Here is a 9,149-nt window from a genome sequence, read left to right as displayed (position 1 = left end):
CCTTGTTCATTCTTTTAATTTTATCTTTAGAACATTGAGGACAATGTTAGATTTAAGTTTGGGGGTATGGGAGAAACTTTTTAGTTGGAATAAATAAACTCCAAAGCCTAGAAATTTATGCTTATTAAGGTTGGCATTAACCAATCTAAGTGGACGGGAACATCTTGGTTGTAGGAGTTGAGGAACTAATCTGATTAGATGGAAACATCTAAAGAGTCTATTCATAAAAGCACAGAGCTCGGGTGTTAGAATTAAAAAAGGCAAGAAAAAAAAACATGGTAGTTTCACCATATCTCGTTGAATCCTAATCCTTCAGTTTTTATTTTTTTAAGTGACTTGGTGGGGCACACGATTCAAGTTGTTACCTTTGCTAGGGTGAATTAGGGTGATTGAGATATCAAAAAAAAAATTGAGACCAGATCAACTGGAATAAATTCAATAAAGTCGACCACTGGTGCCCTTGTATATGCCAGTTGTGTTGACCTAGAGTTAGGTTTATCGACCACTGGTCCCCTTGTATATGCCAGTTGTGTTGATATTAGTCAGACCGGTATCTCAGTCCATTAGGATAGGTTCATCTTGGCAGAGGCTTTCAGACAGAAATGGGAAACACCGTTCACTTTAAACCATCTACTTTTATCTTTATCCATCTTCTTAATCTTTCCATGTGATTGGTTGACTCCGGTTATGATGTCCAGAAACTATCTGAGTAGAGCTCTGTCACTTATATATGAATTTTAGTATGCTGAGTGCAAACTCGTGTACAGCAATTGGAATTTCGCATCAGGGTACTTCCTCCTATAGTCAATGAGAGTATGCCAACCAAGGAGATTCTTTGGTGCCTTCCAAGGTTTTGCGTAGATAGCTAGGGTCTGGAGTAAAGGTTTTGTGGGTACACCTCTGGTAAACCCTCCTGATATTAACTCGATCGCTAGGGCCACGTAGCAAGTTAAGATTTTATTTTTCCAGATTAGTTTTGCTCGAGGACTAGAAAATAATAAGTTTGGGGGTATTTGATAGACACATTTTTGTGTCTAATTTGTCCTCAATGTTCTGTATTGTTGGTACTCGATTTCGTACTTATTATGGTATTTTATGTGTTTGTAGGTATTTTTGGGAAATAAATATTTTTGGAAAATTCGGCTCGAAAAGTTGCTCGGGGCACCTCCCGGAAAACTACTAAAGGCACCCTCATTTTGAATAAGGGCCACCCCGGGGCACCCCTGCTGTTAAAGGTGCCCCTACTCTGGATAGGGGGCACCCTCTTCTTCTTCATTTGAAAATCATTTTCGGCGGGAAATATTTCATCACCACTGCACGAGATTTTGAGAAAGATTTCTAGGAGATTTTCATGGATATTATGCTGCGATTATGTTGTCACTTAATCAATAGGTCGCATGACGTGTTTTTGGAAGGAAAACAAGGAATAAAATCTGCCCATGATTGGTTGTTGCGTTAAACGGGGTAACAAATATTCTCGGATTACGCTTGAGTTATAAGAGCATATTACGTGGGATTTAAGAGGATATATTCTCTGAAAATTTGTTTCTATCCAATCCAGAGAGAGTTTGAAAAGTTTCGGACAACTCAGACGTGTATAATAGAGGAAAGGAGAATAAAGTCTCCTAAACTTTAATACGATATTTACTGGTATTTACTCGAGAGATTGATGGTCATGTGGTGTATTTATAGCTGAGTTTGGAGTCAGATAAGGAAATGGAGCGTTAGGGGGAAGAACAGAATGGAGAGAAATCAATTTTGAGAAACCTGCTGTTGTTGCTGCCATTGAACACGAAGAACATAAGACGCCTGTAGACAGTCGTTCATGCTACAGTGACAGTGACACATTAGTTGTATCGTTCTTTGTAACATGCATAATTGTTACAAACCCGGTTTTTCATCATTTCTCCCCTTTACATCATTTGTAAACCATTTTTGAGCATAAATAAATTCTTTGAGAGGGTTTTCAACATGATGATCTAGATCCCATAGTTGGGACGACGGACGAAGCTGAATTTCATCATGTGGTAAATGTAATTAATTTCTTATTTACTTTTTGCACCGATTATAAATGATTTATGATTTCTATTAATCAATTGTTATCTTGTTTGATAGTGTATGCTTAGTCTTAGGTGCTTTTGATACATTATGCTTGTAATTTACAATTGATGTTTTACGAAATCTATTTTGGCAAAGAATAGAGTTAATATTTCTTGTGTTTGGAGCTATAATTTCCTAGGATTAATTTCTGAACCACTTGAATATGAAAAACAATGAAATCCCGAGTCCCAGTGAATTATTCATCCCGTGATATATTTTGTATATATTTCTTATTTTTATATTTAAGCCTAGAATCAATCTCAACTAAGTCCGAGTGAACGACAACTCTATTTACCACTTTCAAAAATACGATCAGCCGCGCATAAAACTATGCCAAAATCCTAGCTTGGCCGCGCCTAAACCATGCCAAATCCATGTCGGCCATGCCTCCATGTCGCTGGCTGCCAAACGGAGGGTCGCAACAATCAACGGCCACCCTTCCTTCTGAGATGCAAATCTCAGCCGTCCAAGTTCGCCACCAAACGCGTGGCAACTTTTGGCCCAATACCAAGCCCTAATTTTGGCCGCGCCTAAACTATGCCAAAACCCTAATTTTGGCCGCGCCTAAAACTATGTCAAAATCCTAGCTTGGCCGCGCCTAAACCATGCCAAAGCCATGCCGGCCATGCTTCCATGCCGCTGGCTGCCAAACGGAGGGTTGCAACAATCAACGGCTACCCCTCCTTATGAGACGCAAATCTCAACCGTACAAACTTGCCACCAAACCAAACAATTTGTGGCAACCTCTTGGCTGCGATACCGAAGTTCCACGGTTTGTGTCAAACCCTAATTTGGGTCGCGCCAAGAGCCTGCACGAGCCGCGCTGGCCATGCCTCCATGCCGCTGGCCTCCAAACGGAGGGTTGCAATAATTAACGGTCACCCCTCCTTCCGAGAAGCAAATCTCAGCCGTACAAGCTTGCCACCAAACGACTTGTGGAAATCTCTTGGCTACGCTGCCAACTGTTTGGCCACGGCACGCACTTAGCTATGCAAATTCTTTGGTGACGGCACCAAACCCTAATCATCCATACCAAGAGCATGTGCAAGCCATGACAACACCATGGCCATGCCACTGGCTACCAAACAGAAGGTAACCACAATCAACGGCTAACCTTCCTCTCAAGATGCAAAATATCGGTCGTCGAAGGTCACCACCGAAACGGAAAGCCTCTCAATCTTAACTTGCCAAACAGTAGCAACATGCTACACGTTTTCCACGAAAACACTTGAGACATCAAAACATGTCACAAAACTGGGGGATGCTCATCAGGGTATTGGTATGGCGGTTTACAGCGTGCGGCATACACTACACCCGTTTCAAGAAAATGTCATAAGAGTGGGGCGGTTAGTAAATACAGGAAGTAATGGTGAAATGTTTCTTTCATTATGGAAACATCAATTCTAGGCGTTACCCGTTACCGCATTCTTCCATTTACTCAATTGTTTCCACTTCTTACGAGACCTGGGTACGTTTTTGTTGCGACTTGTATAAATAGGTCTCGTCTATTTCCACCAAAGGACAGGTTTTTTTGGTCAGGAGAATACAACACTCAGAAATCACTTGTTAGCTTTCCCATCTGTTAGCTTTCCACTTTCTGGTACAAGTCGTCAAACAACTACTCTTCCAGAATCAACTATTCTGGTCTCAATACTCTCTTCGTTTCCCTCACTAAGACCAACCCTTCTCCTTTACTTTGTGACCGAAGCAAGTCTGGAACGGCCATTTCTTGGTTTAGGACGAACTTGTACAGATTGATCTCTCGAATCAAAGTACTCCCTTGCAGTACATTTTTTTAGGGTTTAGACTCGTTTCTCACCCACGCACACACGAAATTACCGAAATCAGCAGAAACCGTTTTCACCCTCAAACACAAACCATTCAAAGTATGTGCAGGTAGGATTTGAGCACCTGAAGAACATTTTACCATCTGTTTCTCTTGTGTTTGATCTAAGTAACTGCCTTACGCCATTACAAGGTATGTGTTTATACCGAGAATACATCCATGGACAAACCTTTGATTCATGGCTACCAACATCATAAATTGAACATATATTTGCCTGTTTTTCTTCACTAACCTTGATGTTGTTGTTTCTACTACTACTAGGAGAATGTTTCACACTTCTGCTCATGTTTGTGTATGTTATTGTGTATGATTTGGATGAATTCAGGGTTCACCACTGATTTTATGCAGATTCAATGAGAATAAGACCGTTATAAAAGGGGGTCAAATCTGTGTCGTCCGTTTTTCCATACAAGATGGTGACACGTGTTAGCCAATCGTTACTAAAGTTTGCATGTGAAGAGTACATGAACCGGTTTTGTACTGAGCCACTGTTCCAGATCGGTTATAACTGATTCAGGGGCTATAAGGTCTTTTAACATGGCCGATTTATTGCCACATGTCAGCTAACATTCGTTACCCGTTTTTTCAAAAAAAAACGGGACGAAAAGGTCAATTGATGGGCATTAAATTAATTTTGAAAAAAACGTGGACACATTTTGTTAAGTGCATTTGCCCACATGCGCACTTTATTAAAAATCCCAACGGCATTTCATTAACATTTATAGTCAAGGACGGTCACTGGCTCGCTCATTGAGCCACCTTATTGGCGACTTAGACGACCAACCGAGTCATTAGAGGGAACCTCTTCAGTGTCATAACCAGCTATGACAAATCAATCTTAATTGACTCGATGTGGCACCAATTATAAGATGATGGGCCTCCGTCTCTGACTCACATGATGATCTTTTGTGCCACTGTAGGATTTTTGCGGGCCGACACAGATTTGTGAAGGGTTTTTATTGTCAGAAATGCTCGATGAACGGAGCGGAAAAACAACAACAAAAAACAGCCACACACAAAAGCCACCCCTACATGTCTCCCGAGGAGTTGGCCCACTGGAACCCACAAATTGCAGAAAAGAAAAAAAAATATTTGTGAGCGGCAGTTTTGCTTTAGTTTTTTCCCTCGGCTCATATAGAACCACTGTTTTATTATTTGGTCATAAGGATCGTTACCCAAAGAACGCCATTGACCACACGCGAAAAGGGGTTACTGAACTTGAAGATTGACTTTGAGGAAAACTATTAACAGGTACACCCTCTTATAATGCACGTAGGAGTGAAATGGTGTGAACTGTGAACTGGTCCAAGACAGTATTTCCGTTCCTGTGATTAACAATGGAGATTTTACCAGATGATTCATTCCTTCACCATGCTCCTCACTGTTTTTATGCCAATCACCTTTTAACTGTCGGGCCAAACATGGTTTCCACGTATCAGTTGATTAAATCAATGATTTATTTGCACAGTGCAGTGAATGCACTTCAGTGGAGAACATCTGCAACCCGCAGTAAGGCGAGGACTGTTATCCATCAATTGGCACTTGCTGACGATTTAGAAAAAGCAAAATCAAACACCAGAGTGGACAGACAAAATTAGAAAACCAAACAGTTGTACTGGCATGTAAAACAGCACAAAACAAGAAAACCACAAAACCAGCAAGACAAAGATGCATGGTAAAATCAAACAACACCACTGGAATCTAGCCTTTGTTTTGTAAGCGGTGGATAGGATTTTTTGTGTTTTTTTTTGTTAAATGGGAACTTTTTTCACTCCTCCAGGAATCTTATGTTTCCAGCAAAAATATAAAAAGACGAAGCAAGAACCTTGCAGTATATTATTCTGCATCAACACATACGGAGCAAGGCATACTTTCCAAACCAACGTATTACTTCACAGTTAAAACTTGTCAAACCAGTGCATGCCAATTAACTTAGCAATTAAAAACTTTCTAAGACAAGGAAACACGTAGGTAGAACCAATTAGAGAGATTTGTTCATCTTGTAAATCATCTTACTGAAAGATCACATATCTCTGCCACTTGTAAATTCTTCAAAAGAAGAAATAAGATATTTGAAAATACTTCAAAGTGGCCAATCACCTTATCGACAGATGCAGGCAAATTAACTTATCAATCAAAAACCTTTCTAAGACTATATTGAGGACAAATTGCCATCTTGTCAAAATCATCCTACCAAAAGATCACAGAACTCAGTCAACTCTTCAAGAAACTACTTACCTTAGGGTTTAACAACTAATAATCCTTTGTAAGCATAGTCATCCCTATACAAAGGTCATGTTATACGGAAACCAAACTTCTCTTTATCAAGCAGATCCGCACCCCAAATCTAAAACACAAACAGTTGTAGATGCAGTAGTGAAGCAGTAGATGTAGTCAAGCAGGGTGAAGGACAACCCTTTTGGAGTAGCACCTCAACTCACAACACAAACAGTAGTGATGCAGAAGTAGTGATGTTGAAGTGGAGGACAACCCTTTTGGAGTAGAACCTCAATGCAAAACATTAACAGTAGTGATGTAGAAGTGTAGCAGAGAAGCAAAACCCAATGCAGTAAATTCCAACAGTGGTGCCGTTTAATTAGCAGAACCGCACCTCAAGACAAAACACAAACATACACATTTTCTTAAGAAGATTCAGAAATTATTTACCATCAAACACCTAAAATGTCACAAGCTCCTTGAGTATACTAGAAGCATAAAACTAACAATAACGCATATAGAAAGTAAAAAAGATGACCTCTCTTCAAGATCCACTTAGCTGAGGAGTGTATATTCATGCTAAGCCGCTAAACAATTTGTAGAGGCCACTTAACGATGCACAATCACTTCCACTGTACCATTAACTAGATTCAAACAATAATATTATTATGAATTATCACTAGTTATATAAGGCAACCGGCTTCAGCTCCTGCTCCGCTCCCGTCGATCTCTGAAACAATTATTTTAATCAGTATTAACCAGTAACATTTGGACGATTTACGCTCCAAACCCGAAAATTTAGCAAACAAACACCAAGATCAATGTGCAAACGTAGAAGAAGCAAATGTTAAAACCAATGACATACCCATTTGAATAAGGTGAGTCACGACGTGCATGGCGATATGGAGGTGGAGACCTGCTAAAGCTACGGCCTCGTCGAGGTGTGATGCTACGACGTCGTGGAGGTGGAGATCTCCTTCCATGGGGGCTATAACTCCTGCAGCAGAATGGAGCTTTTGTAAGCGACAAAAATGCTTAAAGCACTATTCAGAAGATTGGCCCTAATTTAATGTCACGCGCCAGAAACAAGTAGCTAATACAATAATTTAGTAGGATAGCTCCAGAGGAAGAAGATAGCAGACATCTGCGGCTTCTAGTGATGACCTAAAAGATAAACTTGATCAGGTTCGACAATATTAAGCCGCCAATGTGGTGTTGCAAGACATTCTAAAGTTGATACAGGTAAGCTATATGTGAAAGGGTCAACTCTGTCTTGTGTGAATAGAAAAATTAACTTAAGAAACCTCTCTAATTAACGAACCTAGTTAACATGGGTATGAATTATTAAAGACCAAATAAGTGGGTGGAGAAAAACATTAGACCTTCTCCCATAGCTGGGGCTTCTGCGACGACAAGGACTAAGACTTCTGCGTCGTCCACTCCCCAAACCTCGTGATCCGATACGCAAGCGACATTCCTAGCGAAGTGACCAGGCTCACCACACTCATAACATTTCAAATCCTCGCCTCCACCGCGCCCCCCACGTCCACCACCACCTCTTTCACCACCAGCACGACCTCCACTCCCCCCTTTTGAATTGTGAGATAGCTCTACACGCCAACTGTTCTTCCCTGTAAACCGAATCACATAACAACTGAAACACTTTTACACAAAAGAAGTAAGACAAAACAGAGCCAGGAACAATCCAACAAATTGTAACAAGTATATTATATTTAGAAATATGTTATCCCAATGGCAGCCGTAAAAACAATGATATTCCAGTTCTCAAGATCATAAAGAAAAGACAAATAAGTATCATGGTCAAACTTGGCTCCCAATTTAGTAATAAGTTGCAAGAAAAGTATAATTACCATCCAAACCACGGATAGCATCCATTGCATCTCTATGATCATCAAACTCAACAAAAGCATAACCAGGTGGTTTTCGTGCAACCCAGACACTGCAATTATTTCACCAATTCCATAAGAAAAATAAATCAACAACAGAACCCTATGAAAATTAAATCTAGCATACATAATCACGAGAAAAGGATATACCTCTGGAGAACACCGTAAACCCTAAATTCATCTTCAAGTTCTCTCTCCGAAACGCGAGGATCCAAATTTCCAACATAAACTCGAGACATCCTTAAGGATTATATCAACCTGATAAAAAATAAATAAGAAAAGAACGAAATCAAATGATTAATTCTTTCAAACTAAGAGATGAATAAAGGACGAAGGTTTTGGGGCTGACCACGAAGTTAAAACAGCAGGATCTAACGAACCCCCACTGACTAGAGAGTTTATGTGAGAGGAGCGGAAAGATTTGAGGAAGAATTTTCATAGAAGGCTCTTTTAAAACCCTATCAACCAGAAGAAGATTTTTTTTGTGCGCGTATCTTGTAATTTGTATGCCTCAACAAACACGTACACTTTAGTGACGTGGTCGATGATATTCGGGAACACTGAACTGAATACGTTACGGAGTGGACAGATGTCAAACCCTTAACCCAGGGCGACCAGGGTCGAATCAATCGGAAAAAACTGTGAGCATGTGACGACTAATAAGGGCATCAATCCATACAGAGGGACAATGGTATTTTTTTATTTGGACGGAGATGTATAATTTAGATGGTTCTGATTGAGGCATGTATTTAAGTTATTCAGTTACATTTCTGGCATATAGAAAAATGATCCAGATAAATTAATTCACAAACTGCTTTTACCTAAGACAATGAATTAGATTTTCAATATGCATTTATTTGGGAGTTATTTCTCTCATTTAATGTCAAACCGTTACTTTTACATTCCTCCATTAACTCCTCTCATTAACTTAACTCTTAATTTAATCCCTTTTATAATCAAATTCCTTCCCGAAGGTTCATCATTTGCACAACTCTGTTCCCAAGGTATAATTCACTACTGTTTTGGTTGATTGAGATAATTGTTGTTAGATTTTCTCTTTAATTTTTTGTTTAACATCA

The 9,149-nt window shown here is 39.8% G+C and overlaps 1 pseudogene; it reads right to left on the bottom strand.

Annotated features, from left to right (window-relative positions):
* Positions 1–5,918: 5,918 nt before the first annotated feature.
* LOC113276419 lies at positions 5,919–8,568 on the bottom strand (annotated as a pseudogene).
* Positions 8,569–9,149: the final 581 nt, after the last annotated feature.

The sequence above is a fragment of the Papaver somniferum genome, chromosome 4 (assembly GCF_003573695.1).
Source record: "Papaver somniferum cultivar HN1 chromosome 4, ASM357369v1, whole genome shotgun sequence".
NCBI classification, from domain to species: Eukaryota; Viridiplantae; Streptophyta; class Magnoliopsida; order Ranunculales; family Papaveraceae; genus Papaver; species Papaver somniferum.
This window is presented reverse-complemented; position numbering and strand designations above follow the sequence as displayed.